The sequence below is a fragment of the Erythrolamprus reginae genome, chromosome 1, assembly GCF_031021105.1.
Source record: "Erythrolamprus reginae isolate rEryReg1 chromosome 1, rEryReg1.hap1, whole genome shotgun sequence".
NCBI classification, from domain to species: domain Eukaryota; kingdom Metazoa; phylum Chordata; class Lepidosauria; order Squamata; family Dipsadidae; genus Erythrolamprus; species Erythrolamprus reginae.
The window spans coordinates 246,078,227-246,094,004 of record NC_091950.1 but is presented as its reverse complement, the minus strand read 5'-3'; the positions used below and the strand labels follow the sequence as shown (position 1 = coordinate 246,094,004).

The following is a 15,778-nucleotide window of genomic DNA, read 5'->3' as shown; positions in this document are numbered from 1 at the left end:
TTCTGCTCTTTGTTTCCCTCACCTCTTCTACACCATTCTTTCTCTTTCATTTCTTCAGTCTAGATAACTTCTCATTCTTGCATCAGGCAGATTGTTCCATGGTGGATTTTGTAGTTTAATTTAAATGCATGAAAACATACAAGCAAACCTGCACTTCATGACTGAATCAATGAAACATGTCCATGACATAGGTCTAAAATGTATGCAATTGTTGAGCAGAAATAGCAATATGGTGATGTCATTAGTCCATTCAAAAACTTTACCCTTGGTTTTTCCCCATGGCACTTCCACTCTAGATACAGCAAGAGATACTGTAGTAGCTTTGGCAAGCAGCCTAGATGACAATTAAATGACTGTATCATTAATGAAAGTAGTATACTATACAGTACTTGTCTGGCAGATTATATAATAGCCATTAATCCTCCTATCCAGAGAACTCTTGGTTACACAACGCATACTCTCCAGAGACTTAGTATGGGGACAAACAATAATCACAATAAATGGAACACGTTTTCTTTGATACTGTTTATTTTGAGCACTCACATTCAACTAACACTGGATGAACTAGTGAATGGTTCCACAAACGGTAATGGGAAAAGGATGTGTTATTCCTGCAAGAAAGTGTATTTGTAGGAACATTTTGAATCTAGGCTTTATTTATGATTTTGGCCTGATCATATGATAACACTTTCATTACTCGGTTTCCCCATTTGCTCTGGTATAAAAGTTGAAAATCTTGGACGTTTGAAAGAAGATAACCTACCAAGTTGGTGTTAGCTCTACTAAGGCCCAAAGGAACTTGTTCTGAATCTAGGCTTTATTTATGATTTTGGTCTGATCATATGATAACACTTTCATTACTCGGTTTCCCCATTTGCTCTGGTATAAAAGTTGAAAATCTCGGACGTTTGAAAGAAGATAACCTACCAAGTTGGCGTTAGCTCTACTAAGGCCCAAAGGAACTTGTCCTAAACACCATATGACCACTTATATTGGAAATATGTAAGAATTTCAATGGCATTTAGTGACAATTTAATATTATGGACCATATATCAAAACTAGCTACAGTATATTCAGAAATTTTTTCTCAGTGTTGAACAGAAAGTCAGTAAAAACCCACCCTCAATGCAAGCCAGGAGAAATTGGTGTGATATATTATGTTATTTTCTACTTGAAGCATACATTGCTATAGCATATTTAGAATGGCACCTTCTGGTATAATTATTGCAGTAAGCATCTCTCTAGAATTCTGTGCCAAGTCTTTTATCTTGCAATACCTAAGCATGCCCTTAAGAAAACCTTCTATGGAAATGCAGTACGAGTCCTTATCTCTGGAAAAGAATATCCTGCAACTTAAAGGGAGAGTTGTTTCCATATCTGAAAGGAATCAATCACAGAAGGGGCACATGTATGAAAAGTGCTGCTTGCTCATAAATCAATCTTTATACATACATTAAAAAATTATGCACATATGCACAAAACTCAAAATGGTGCCCAAGGTAAATGATATATCAATGAACATTTCCTTTGGATCTTCTGGCTTCTACAACTTCAAAGATCTTCAGATTTTTAATTTTAAATGGGGATTTGGCATGTTACAAAGCAAAGTGACAAAGCGACTGTCTTTATTTCATTAAAAATATTGTATGACCCACAAATAGTTTTGGAAAATAAAAACAGTGAACATCTATGGCTTAATGCTAAATGTACCCATCTCCCCACAAAACCATTAGGGAAAGGGCAAAGAGCATGTCAGCACACTATAATTATTTGTCCTTTATTAACTGGGTTTTCCTAACTAACTCTTCTGAAACGACACAAATATGGATTGAATTGATACTATCAAACTCTATACACAACTCATTTTTAAACACAAGGCTAATCAAGAACACATCCCTCCAGTGCTAGAAAAATATGCCAGCCTTAAAATGTATGGCTATTTATTATTGCTTACAATTATTTTATATGATTTGGTATCCTCAACTCCAAACAATTCTGAGTGTCTCACAATTATAAACAACAAAGTGACCTTGATTGAGATATTCAAGATATGTTGCCTATGAAAAAAAAGGGGCTGAGATATTTTTAGGTCCAGAACAAGTAGTTCAAGCACTTCCAGAATTTATTGACAAATAAGGGAGAGAAGATAAACAATTACTTGCAAAATTCTGTTATTGTAGTCAATCTCAAGATACTCAGCAACAACCTACCAATCAATATTCAGTAACCAACAGAGTCCACAATTCCAAGGCCTGGGAGAATGCCAAGATCTATTTGGGCCCCTAGTAAAGACAACAGTGTAGGAGCCAGCTGGGTGTTATGGGACAACCGGATTCCACAAGGAATTGAGAGATATTGCTTAATCAAATGAACCTAGAATCTGTCAGCTCAAATCATCTGGGAACATAACAAGGGACATAAGTGATCCTTTAATGACCATCACCTAGGCACTGTAGGTCATAACCAGCTCTTTGAATTTCACCTAGAAGCAATCTGGTAATCATTGCCGCTCACAGAGTCACATGGACATATCAAGGCATTCGTTCTGGACCAATCAAAACTTCTCAATGTTCTTCAAGTGCAACCTCATGTAGTGTGTGTTCCAATATACCCTTTTATTTGGCAATGTCATATTGGAATATGAATTTTCAGTTCCGGTAATTATCTAGTAAGATTTCTATTCTTGACACCACATTATCTTCTAAAACAAAACAGGTTGGAAAAGCATTCCCTAACTCTAATCTGAGTTTTTCAGAGTTTTTTCACTTTCAAATCTTGAACAACTTGCATGTCACATATTACTGATAAGAAACTTTATTACATTTTAATTGAGGAGTTCCCAACATTACTTTATAACTATCAATACAGAGAAAAAAACTAATGTAAGGATTTAAATGTATTCATTGGGACTGTATAATTTTCAAAATTCATCTTTGTGCTATATATGAGACTGTATTCTGTTTCTTGCCTCACACAGCTTAGCATTTAGGTCCAAATTGTGGACCTTAATCATGCCTATTTTTCAAATGTATGCAGCAAAGGGCAGTTTGGTTATGCTCTAATCTAGGGGTAGGCAAAGGTGGCTCTTCTATGACATGTGGACTTCAACTCCCAAAATTCCTGAGCTAGCATGACTGGCTCAGGAATTCTGGGAGTTGAAGTCCACAAGTCATAGAAGAGCCAACTTTGCCTACACCTGCTCTAACCAAACATTCATATCCAAGATGACCAAGTGAGTAAAGAAATATTAGATTAGGACAAATAAGTAGTTAAATAAGGAAAAAATCTGATGCATTTCATTGCAATGTCTCTACTAGTGACATAATAGATGTCTGTGTAAAATATACAGCTGCAAGAAATGAATGCTACCGTATGTTACAGTTCTAAAAAATAAAAAAAACAGAAAAGCAACAGGTGGTGAAAAATGTTTGGACACTAAGTTTTACTGATGCATCTCATAAATATGTGAGCACACACACAGAGTAAATCCCATATTTTATTAACACATAATCTTAATGGTGTTGCAGAAAGAATGCTGAATTTCTTTCCTGTGCTTCAAAGGTAAAATCATTTTTTGAATCAAGCACAATTCCTGGTGTCTTCAGATACATCCTTACAGTTCTTGTGAGTGACAGTATGGAAATTTCTTTCACAATATCACCAATACAAACACATCCTACTGCCTTTGAAAGTAATATTCCAGTGATACAGAAGCTATGAAGTGGCAGGATTTTTTATCACACAGACTGTACATGATTACTTCTGTATACTTTAAATTTCAATTTTGCACAGCCAACAACAGCCCTGTGTAAAATATTTTATGATCCATATAAAATGGGCTTACTATATTCAATAATGCACCAGAACCACTTAAATATTTTTAGTATTTGAACCATAATAAAGACTGATACAATTGAGACAAGCTATGAATATTTAATGTCACCACTCAACTCCAGGTAGTTTAATACCAAATCTGTAAAATCCTCTTTTTCAATCAGAACAGATACCCAACTTGTTTTCAGGGTCAGCAAAAAAAATATATATTTGAAGATTATAGTTACTTTTCATAGTAAAAACATTCATTTGTTTACGATTAATGCTACTTATAGGAAAGGAAGTTTATAAGAAAATAACAGAATCTATCCTGTCCATTCAAGAAGCAGATTTGAACTTAAAAAGAGCAACAAAACCCCGCCAGACCAGATTTATGAAACTTGAAATTCTTGAGTCATATATAACAGAAACCCATTTTTTTTTAAAAAATGTGGCAGGCTAATAGTTTAACGCAGTAGCTAGGGAAAAAAATATACTATTTATCCCTAAAAGATTTACAGTGATTGTTTCATAAGCTGCCTTCCGCAGGCCTTTATCTATCAACACAGGGTTTAGCCAGAAAGATTTAAAGGCAAGCAGTTTTCTGGGGGGGAAAACAAAAACCCCCGCTTCTGTCTTTGACAATCGTCTTTAAAAAATAAATCGCATACTGTAAAGTTTAAACCCGGCTTAGAGGATGGTGGCTCTAATAACCGCTTAGCCAGCACTTTAGTTGCTCTTTTTTTAAAACGCCAAGTTTTCGAAAAGTCCCACAAAAAGTGCTTCTTTTTTACATCCATTGGGGAACCAAGGCAACCCAGGATTTCCTCTCTCTCAGCTGCCAGCAACTTCTCATGGAGGAAAAAAAGGAGAGTACATTTCTCCACCCTCCTCATCCCCATTTCCTCCCCCTTTTAAAACTCCCGTTTCCTTATGGGAGAAAGGTCCACTGGCAGTCATAGCAAAACACCTCAGCAGGGCGAGCCGTGTGTGTGTGTGTGTGTGTGTGTGTGTGTGTGTGTGTGTGAGAGAGAGAGAGAGAGAGAGAGAGAGAGAGAGAGAGAGAGAGAAAGAATGTGTTTGTGTGTGAGAGAATGAGTGTGTGTTTGTGTGTGTGAGAATGAGTGTGTGTCAGACAGAGAATGAGTGAGAAAGAGAGAATGCGTGTGTTTATGTGGGTGTGTATGAGAGAATGTGGGTGTGTATGAGAGAGAATGTGCGTGTGTGTGTGAGAGAGAGAGAGAGTGTGCGTGTGTGTGTGTGAGAGAGAGACGACCCCACTGGCAGCATGAAACCCGCGAGAAACTTTTTCCTTGTACGGCAGGCCCTCAAAGTCCCAGATTGTTTGGGGGGGGGGGGGCGGCAACACGCTGACTCTCTAAAGTACTGCGAAGCGGTATATAAGTCTAAGTACTATTGTAAAGTCAGTGTCTCCCGAACAAACTCGGGGGGAAAAATGAAAACCCGACTTCCTTCTTGCTCCGCCTGCCTTTTTTTCCTCCCTTCGGAAGAGAACTGGAATGGGGACACCGCCCCGAGGGGGGGAGGCGGAGAGATGAAGGGGGGACTAGCACAGAGGCCGCTGGCACAGGAGGCGAAGAGAACTTAAAAGCAAGAGTAGTCCCCCCTCCGGCCAGTTCCGGGTCTCTTCTCCCTCTTTTTCCTTGCCTAGCTTTTACGGGGAAGGGAAGTCCAAGAAGGGAGTCGAGGCCGCCCTCGGTCCTGCCGCACTGCTGCTGGGTTTTTGGGTTTGTTTTGAAAGCAGCCACTTCTAAAAGTTTCCAAGAGAAGAAGGCCCAAGCCGGACAAAGCGACGCCACCACGCCACATCTCCCAACCACCCCGAAAGTTACCTGCGGCGATTAAGCGCTGGCTTTCTCCTCCCCCCTCCGCCTTCCAAACAGGCCCACCGCTTTGTCCTTCTCGGTTAGGTGCGGCCGCCTCGATTGAGCCCGGGCCTGGCTTGCTGGTAGTGCTGCTACTGCTCCCGCTTCCGCCGCGCCGCGCCCCGTCCCAAACTCAGCCTGGAAAAGTCCGCCCGGGAGACGAGAGGAGGAAACGGGATTCTTCCGGGCACCTCCCTCCGTACGCTCAGCCCCGGCTCTTCTCGGCACCGCCCTCTGCTCCTTGGGGCGGCTCGTCCCAGCACCGCCCTCGGCCGCCTTGCTTCCCTCCTCGGTCCTTTCCGACGAGCGGGCGGCTCTTCCGAGCACCGCCCTCCTCGGAAACGGCAGCGGGCAGAGAGCAAAGGACTGAGAGAGCGCGCGCGCGGACGGACGGGCGGGAGGAGGGAGGGAGGGAAGGGTGGAGTGAATGAGGGCGAGAGTTTCAGGTGAGACTTCCAGACCGAGCTTTGCGCTCGGACCTTCTTCCGAAGATTCCCGAAGGGGCGCGCGTTGACTTTTAACACACCTTTTTATGGACATGAGGGGAGGGAAGTATGTGTTCCTCCTTTTCCGTATACGGACCGGGAGAGCCTGCACCTCTTTTTTGAGGGCGGGGGAGGCACGGACTCCGGTGCAAAAGACGTCACGACTACGGGATAGGCATTTTTGTGGAAAGAGGAGTTTTCCTTTCCTTGGAAGGCTCACCAGACCTTCCGGAAGAGTTGATTTTTTAAAATGCGCTTCTTAGTAAAAAGAACACACACAAAACAAAAAGTCAAGTAGAGTTTTACTAATACAGTAGTTTGGAAAGTTAAAAAAAATGCAGAAAGAAATGAAACTAGTATCACTGAACATTAAAGGGCTGAAGAGCCCAGAAAAAGGAGACTTTTTTTTTAAACGAAATTAACCAAATTAAAAGCAGACATTATGTGTCTACAAGAAGTCCACATTAAACGAACAGAAAGAAAATATTTAGAATAGTAAGAAATATTCCATTGGATTGCAACTGCCAAAGTGAAACTTGACCATAGGCATGGGTAAAAAAAAATGCCCTGATAAATTTGTTGGCCTTTAAAAGCTCACTGTTTTTTTTAATTATTATTTTTGCTACTACAGCACATGGCTATTTTTCCAGAAACATCCTTGATGATTTTTTTTTTAATCGAGGATGCTTACATCTCACCGTTCTTTTTAAAGATAGAACTTAAGACAGCACAAAAGTTGGGCCAAAACATCAAGAATAAAATACAACCTGAGTGCAACTGGCTAAGTGTGATTGCCAGCGGAGCAGAAAACAATGCCAGCTCAGCCAGTTTTTTTGTCAGATAAGCTTTATTTATTTTGTTCAAAATGTGGGTTCTTTCTGCTCTTTAACAAACTCTCCAGATCCTTCTGGTGCTCAATGCATTCTCTAGGTAGTGCACATAGACCTGGATAAATAAAATAGATAGATAGATAGATAGATAGATAGATAGATAGATAGATAGATAGATTAGATAGATAGATAGATAGATAGATAGATAGATAGATAGATAGATAGATTAGATTAGATAGATAGATAGATAGATAGATAGATAGATAGATAGATAGATAGATTAGATAGATAGATAGATAGATAGATAGATAGATTAGATAGATAGATAGATAGATAGATAGATAGATAGATAGATTAGATAGATAGATAGATAGATAGATAGATAGATTAGATAGGTAGGTAGGTAGATAGATAGATAGATAGATAGATAGATAGATTAGATAGATAGATAGAATAGATAGATAGATAGATTAGATAGATAGATAGATAGATTAGATAGATAGATAGATTAGATAGATAGATAGATAGATAGATAGATAGATAGATAGATAGATAGATATGATACATGTGCGTGTATTACATCAGGGACACCGCAACCATCATAAATAGGAGCCAGCTGTCAAGCGTCTCAATTTTGATATTGTGACCTGATGAAAAATATTGCAAGGATCCTAAATGTCTAAAACGATCCTAAGCCACTCTTTTCAGCACCGTTGTAACTTTGAACGGTCACTAAACGAACCGTCGTTAAGTCGAGGACCGCCTATACAAGAAGCAAAGAAGCCCAACGTTTTGGGACCTCTAGGAACTAAGACTGGCTAATAACGCTTCTGTGCATGCGTGGAAGCACCCCAGGCACCCCAGGGTGGGCAGAGTCTCTGTCAGCGCTACGGGTTCGCAGAACCAGGAACAACCCATGGCTGATCTCAACTCATCTCACAGGTATGGTTAGAGGGAGTGTTAAGTACATTGCCACGAGTTACAGAATGTAAGGAAGGATATACTGTACGTCTAATTAAAAGAACTATCCAGTCATATTTTTAAACATCTATCAAAATATTATGCTTGAAATTACCTTATGCCAGACATAGATATAGGAAAAGTTAGCCAAGAAAATTTTATAGAATTACAAATTTTGAAAGGATTTACTCAACTATTTATAGAGATGTATTTACCTTCTGCTAAAGAAATTAGAGTACAGTGTTCCCTCGATTTTCGCGGGTTCGAACTTCGCGAAAAGTCTATACCACGGTTTTTCCAAAATATTAATTAAAAAATACTTTGCGGTTTTCCCCCCGATACCACGGTTTTTCCTGCCTGATGACGTCATATATCATCACCAAACTTTCGTCCACCTTTAATATATATATTTTTCAATAAACTTTAATAAACATGGTGAGTAATAATCTAAATGGTTGCTAAGGGAATGGGAAATTGCAATTTAGGGGTTTAAAGTGTTAAGGGAAGGCTTGTGATACTGTCCATAGCCAAAAATAGTGTATTTACTTCCGCATCTCTACTTCACGGAAATTCGACTTTCGCGGGCGGCCTCGGAACGCAACCCCCGCGAAAAGTGAGGGAACACTGTATATAGTATTCATTCCTTTCTGGGAAACACTATTCTAGATTTACAGCAATTGCTTCAATGACGGGGCGGCATACAAATCTAATAAATGAATGAATGAATGAATAAATAAATAAATAAATTTGTAATCTCTCTTGCTAGCTTCTGAAAAGCAAAGTCAATGGAGGAAACTTCATGACAACTTGATTCACTTAATGACTGTAGTGATTTACTTAACAGCCCATGGCAAAAATTGTAAAATGGGGCAAAACACTTCACTTAACTGTAGCTTAGCAACAGGAATTTTGGGCGTAATATGAAGGCTACCTTTATTGATTGATTTGATTTGTATGCCGCCCCTCTCCATGGACTCGGGGCGGCTCACAACATATCAATAATAAAACTGTACAATAATACAATTGGATCCAATTAATATAAATACAGTACTTAATTTAAAACATAAAAAGCTAAACATCAAAATTCATTCATTCAAGTACAAACCATAAGCATATTAGACATTCAGTGGCCAGAGGCTGGGATTTAATGACCCCAAGCCTGGCGCCATAAATAAGTTTTCAAATTCTTACGAAAGGCAAGGAGAGTTAGGGCAGTACGAATCTCCGAGGGTGAGCTGATTCCAGAGGGCCGTCCCCCCCACAGAGAAGATTCATGTGTCAGAAGGCAGTCCTGTAAGTAATCTGGTCCAATGCCATGTAGGGCATATTCCCTTTAATAAATATAAATATGTTAATGATTTTAGTGTTAAGGGAACTCCTGTATAAGATCAGGTAACTTGGTATTTCCAGATGTACTGGGGTTATAGAGAGGACTTTGGCAAACTTTGATTGCTGTGCTAACTCCTTCGCTTGTAGAAAAGAAATTTCAGATACTTAGAATGTGGCTACCAATATCAAAGAAAACAAATCCAAACATAAATCCAATCAATCAATCAATCAATCAATCAATCAATCAATCAATCAATCAATCAATAAGATACAATGCTCCCCCCTTTTTACAAAAACATATTATCTTTAAGAATTGAGTGGTATTTTAGAGATGGTATCAAATATTACCATATAAGAGAGCAGTCTCTGAATTTACTAGAATGGATTTTCCACAATATTGCAGTCTTCCTTTAAAACAAATGGTCATTTTAGAATTGCTGGAAATGTGATAGATGCACTTTTATTATCTACCCTTCCATTTTTTTTGGTGGAAAGGAAATTGTCTCAGACCCAGGGTTTGCTTCCTTTCTAATAAATTTCCAATAAATTCATAATAACTTCCCTTACTAGTAAATATAATACATAGAAGTAAGTAAGTCTAACTAAGGATACATTTTACTTATTTGTCATTTTTATGGGCAGATGGGCACTATTCCAAAGTGCTGAGTTGTAGCCATCCAACATTTTTATATTGTAAAATATAAATATAAAATGCATGTGATTTGTATCATCCCTATAAGCATTAGTAGACACACAGTTAATGCTAGAGGTTGATGCTTTATTTGCATCATGTCACCCATACAATTATTCAATTGTTTAATTGAAATAATTGAATAAGTCATTGAATAAATACCGTAATTGGAACCAGGCAGAGGGGAAATGGTCCCGGTTTGCACATGCCTATCGGTCGTTGGAGACCTGGTCGCGAAGGGAGCGTGAGGCTCCGTCCACCCACCCGGACGCTGTCATTTGGTTTTTTTACCCTCTGCGCATACACAGAACACTTTGTGCATGTACAGAGGTTAAAAGAACCCAAATGGTGGTGGGTGGGCGGAGCCTTGTGCTTCCCTTGCAACTGGATCTCTGACGACCGATAGGCATAAGCGAACCGGGAGCATTTCACCCCTGGAACTAGGTAGAAAAAAGAATTCAGGTGCCAAGAAATGCCATCTGCCAGTGTATAGATACTCCGGTCCTTTTGCTAATAGATCTCCTACTCCACCATAGCTCACAATGACTTACTACATCTTGTTTAATTGCTTCTGTAATACTATGACTTTGAGAGAAGTGCATTTGTAGTTCTGTTTCCTCTTGAAACTTCACAAGAACGTCCTGGTGGCAAAATGTTTGGATTTGTTAGGTACAGCCAGCATGACTTTGATAAAGTCGAGCTTCTATTCACCATCCTGTAATTTATGCTTCTTGTATTCTCCTATCCATGAACATAGTTCATGTTTATGCAACCTTTGGCTTGCTTGGGTTGCATATAAAATATATAAGGCAGTTAATAGATAGATAGATGCATAGATGGATAGGGATGGATAGATAGATAGATAGAGTAGAATAGAATAGAATTTTTATTGGCCAAGTGTGATTGGACACACAAGGAATTTGTCTTGGTGCATATGCTCTCAGCGTACATAAAAGAAAAAGATACATTTGTCAAGAATCATGTGGTACAACACTTAATGATTGTCATAGGGGTCAAATAAGCAATGGAGAAGCAATATTAATAATATAGATAGATAGATAGATAGATAGATAGATAGATGATAGATAGATAGATAGATAGATAGATAGATAGATAGATAGATGCATAGATGGATAGGGATAGGGATGGATAGATAGATAGATAGATAGATAGATGGATGATAGATGATAGATGATAGATAGATAGATAGATAGATAGAAAAATAGATAGATAGATAGATAGATAGATAGATAGATAGATAGATATAGATATAAATTAAAAATATTTTAATTATCTTGTGGGACTGTATTACTAGCTGTCTAGGGTTGCATGTGTCCCATGGGCTGCAGGTTGGACATGCCTGGTTTAGTTATTTGAAAGCTGGCTGCTGCACTTCTAATCTCATGTCAAGTGTACCCACCATTTCAGGTGTGGAAGGTCTATGCAGTCCCCTAAGACCTTTCCACTGACAATATGCCCGCTGATGCTCCAGCTGCATTTATATAAAACACCTCATGGTTAGGAAAAACAAGTGGTGCTACACTCAGAGGTTGATGGTACGATAAGATTTTTCAATAGCTCCGAGCAGTTCCCTCTGATGTGACTGGCTAATTTGTTGACTCAAAAGTCCCTGGAATGCACATATTACACTTAAACAGATGTAGAATTCCAGTGACCTTGTAGGGGAGTGGAACAGCCATTGTTGATGTTGTGGCTACTATTTTGTAAGTCCATTTTTCAAAAAATTCCTTTTTAATGCCATGATTTTTTTGCACCCTCTTATCAGACTATATTTTTTCTCTGTCTAAAACCTTTAATCTCCTCTAGTGCCCAGTTTTTGAAATAATTATTTGAAATAATATAATTACAGTGGTACCTCTACTTACGAATTTAATTTGTTCCGTGACCAGGTTTGTAAGTAGAAAAGTTCATAAGTAGAAGCACTTTTTCCCATAGGAATCAATGTAAAAGCAAATAATGCATGCAAACCCATTAGGGAAATCCAAACTTTAAGGCTTAAAAAAAAAGAGGCGGGGCGGACAAAGTGAAGGCTAACGGAATGGAGACGGACAGTGAGGAGAAGCGAGGAATGGAGGTCCTAACAAAGGCTACCACCCCAAATCACTCCCAAAATTACCCCTCCAGATGCTTCCTACGCCGCCCCAAATTGCTCCCAAAATCACCCCTCCAGATGCTTCCTACATTGCCCCAAATCGCCTCCAAAATCACCCCTCCAAAAGCTTCCTATGCCACCCCAAATCGCCTCCAAAATCACTCCTCCAAAAGCTTCCTACTCCGCCCCAAATCGCTCCCAAAATCACCCCTCCAGATGCTTCCTACGCCGCACCAAATCGCTCCCAAAATCTTCCAAAATCACCTCTCCTTTCAGAATGCCTCGATTCTCCTTGCTGCCTTTCTTCTATCCATTTGCCTTCATTAGGATCTTGATTTGGGGTGGCATAGTAAGCTTTTGGAGGGGTGATTTTGGAGGTGAATTGGGGTGGCATAGCAAGCGTCTGGAAGGGTGATTTTGGGAGCGATTTGGGGCGGCATTAGCCTTCGTTAGGACCTCGATTTGGGGTGGCATAGTAAGCTTTTGGAGGGGTGATTTTGGGAGCGATTTGGGGCGGCATTAGCCTTTGTTAGGACCTCGATTTGGGGTGGCATAGTAAGCTTTTGGAGGAGTGATTTTGGAGGCGATTTGGGGTGGCACAGGAAGCATCTGGAAGGGTGATTTTGGGAGCGATTTGGGGCGGCATTAGCCTTCATTAGGACCTCGATTTGGGGTGGCATAGTAAGCTTTTGGAGGGGTGATTTTGGGAGCGATTTGGGGTGGCACAGGAAGCATCTGGAAGGGTGATTTTGGAGGCGATTTGGGATGGCATAGAAAGGGTCTGGAGGACTGATTTTGGCAGCGAGATGGGGCAAAGGAAGCAGTAGGCTAGGGGGGATTTTGGCAGTGGGATGTGGGCGGCTGCAGGGAACGGAGGAAGTGGATGGCTAGAGGGGAAAGTGGCAGGGATATGGGGCGGCTGCAGAGAGCTCCGACGACAAGCGCACACCGTTTTGGCCGCTGCTTGCAGCAGCAGTAGCCAAGAGAGAAGCGAGGGTTTGTAAGTAGAAAATAGTTTGTTAGTAGAGGCAAAAAAATGTTGAACACCTGGTTCATATCTCAAAATTTCGTAGGTAGATGCGTTCGTAAGTAGAGATACCACTGTATCTGTGTAAGTCTTGTAAAAACCAAAACAACATCCATTTCTGGTGGCAAGCTGTTTGTACTTCACAAATTTCAAAACCTTATTTAAAATATTTATTCTAAATATTCTAAAATATGAAGTACTTATTTCAATGGTCCAATTTTATCTGGACCCCTGTCTGTTTATAACTTTCTGAGATCATAATCTTTTAAAGCTTTTTTGAAGTTTTATTTCAGTTTCTGAATTCTTAAACACGATTATCATTTTCTTTCCTTCCAGATTGGGAACAGGCTCATATATTTATTATATATTATTTATTATTTGGATTTATATGCCACCCCACTCCCAAAGGACTCTGGGCGGCTCATCTGGTTTTTTCAAACTTGCCATTCAAAAGGTCTCTAATAGGTTAGAAATAGTTAATGACCAATTTCAAAAAGCAATCAGAAAGTGAGGTTTGCAAATTTATTACCCTTTAAAAGGCTGTGCAACAGTTGCAAATAAGATGATCGATCCTCTTATCTCTTGGAGCAGAAACTCACAGAAAAATGCTGTTCAGTCTCCTTGCAAGGAACAGCCATCAGGAGCATACCGTATTTTTTGGAGTATAAGATGTACCTTCTCTCCCACAAAAAGAGGCTGAAAATTTGGGTGCATCTTATACTCCCACAGTAGCTTTTTTGAAGGTTTTTTCCCCAGCCCTAATAAGATGTTAACAATCTTTCTGGCTTGCAGGATTTTTTCATTGCTATACGGAAGAAGTTTTTTTCCAGCCCTAAGTCTTTGCAGGTTTGCTTTCATTGCTACTCCCAGCAAAGAAGATTTTTTTTCAGCCCTAACCAGGGGTTAAAATAATGTGCCGAAGCTGACCAGATTAAGTATGCCAGCCAGATGAATATCTAGAAGGTAGAATTTTTCCCCTATTTTCCTCCCCGAAAACTAAGGTGTGTCTTATACTCTGAAAACTATGGTATGTTGACTCCCATTCAGTCATGCCATGATAATCTTTAGTTCATCATACCCAGGAGTGGGCTTCTGCCCAGAGTGGGGGGGAACGCAGTGGGGTAGCGAAAATGGAACTCCACCCCAGAGCACCCAATTTGTTCTGGAAGATGTTGAAATAAAATGCAGGGCGTCCTGCATAAGCCACGCCCACAGTGTGGTAGTAAAAATGTTGGTAGCCCTTCATTGATCATACCTCCCCAGAAGTGTAGATCTACTGCCATTCCTAACTGTTTTCCTGCTCTCTGTCATATACAAGGTTGTTTACTCTGATGAAATTTAACATCTTAGCCTTGAGAGTGTTAGAGGAGACCCAACCCTTGCCCTAACATCTTACAGTCAAAGCACTTGAACATCTTTTCAATACATTTTATTTTAACTTTGGTGGCTATTGTGAACTATTAAGATTCCATATTCCTGCAGCTGTGGGCCATTCTGATCATTGCATGATTCACCTTGTACCTGCTTACAAACAAAGATTTAAAGCCACAAAACCAATAATTAAATCAGTGAGGACTTGGACTGAGGAAGCAAAGTTAAAGCTACAGGCTTGCTTTGACTGCACAGACTGGAATATTTTTAAAGACACCTCTGCAGATCTAGATGAACTCACAGATATTGTAACATCATATGTCAGCTTCTGTGAAGACCTATGTGTACCAACCAGGAACTTGAAAATATACAGTAACTGAAGTAAACCCAGAGGCAGGGTTGTTAGAACGGTACTCAGCATAGGTAAGTGACTTTCAGCGAGTACCGTCTGCTCTGCTTGGGAGAAACCGCTTCTTTTATACATTTGCGGTTCCCGCCAAAGCAAGAGCAGAGCGCGTCTGAGCCAATCAGGAGCGACTTCCTGATTTCCAGCTCAGACAGCGCTTAAGCAAGGAACAAACTATTTACAGAGATACAAGGTAGCCATTACAGGATACAACACCCCTCCCCCCTTAGTTGGATGCGTCCATCACGAAAGCCATGTGACGAAGTCGTCCAATCTGTTGGGTCGCCGCGAGGCTCGCTCCGACCTGCGCAGTTCAGTTGCGTCCTCGCTATCGGCGGTGGAGGTTGGCTCGCTGTTGTTCCCCCGGCTCGGCTGGGGCCTAGTCGGGGCTCCGGCCTGTTGGTTCGGCCTGGCCGGCACGATGATGGCTTCGGAGGAGGACGATGGTTCGGCGTCGCTGGAGGACTCCCCCTGACCTGATAAGTCCATTTGAATGTCTAGTAAATCGGGTTGCGAGTTACAGTCTGCTGGAATGGGAGAGTTTTTGTCAGCGGTTTGCTCCAGGGGGTTTCCCATGCGTTTCCGAATGTGATCAATGTGCCATTTCCACATTCGACCATCCTCCAGTTTCACCAAATATGTTTTTGGAGCAGTCTGTTTAACAATGATTCCTTTCATCCAGTTTACACCTCCATCAAAATTTTTTACAAATACATTTTGTCCCAAATACATTTGTCTTTCCGGGTTTACATATATTGGGTCATTAGTACAAAACCTTGGGTGTAACCTATCTAGTGGGGACCTTAATCTCCTTCCCATTAGTAACTCAGCAGGACTCACGTGCGTGTGTGAGTTTGGGGTAATGTG

General features: G+C 40.4%; 1 protein-coding gene across 1 annotated transcript in view; it reads right to left on the bottom strand.

The window, feature by feature from the left end:
- CTNNA1 (catenin alpha 1) overlaps window positions 1–6,204 on the bottom strand; it is an 86,336-nt gene extending 80,132 nt beyond the window's left edge. Inside the window, exon 1 of the mRNA XM_070732702.1 lies at window positions 5,667–6,204. The gene's annotated coding sequence lies outside the window, so the exon portion shown is untranslated. The remainder of the gene's footprint in view (window positions 1–5,666) is intronic.
- Window positions 6,205–15,778: the final 9,574 nt, after the last annotated feature.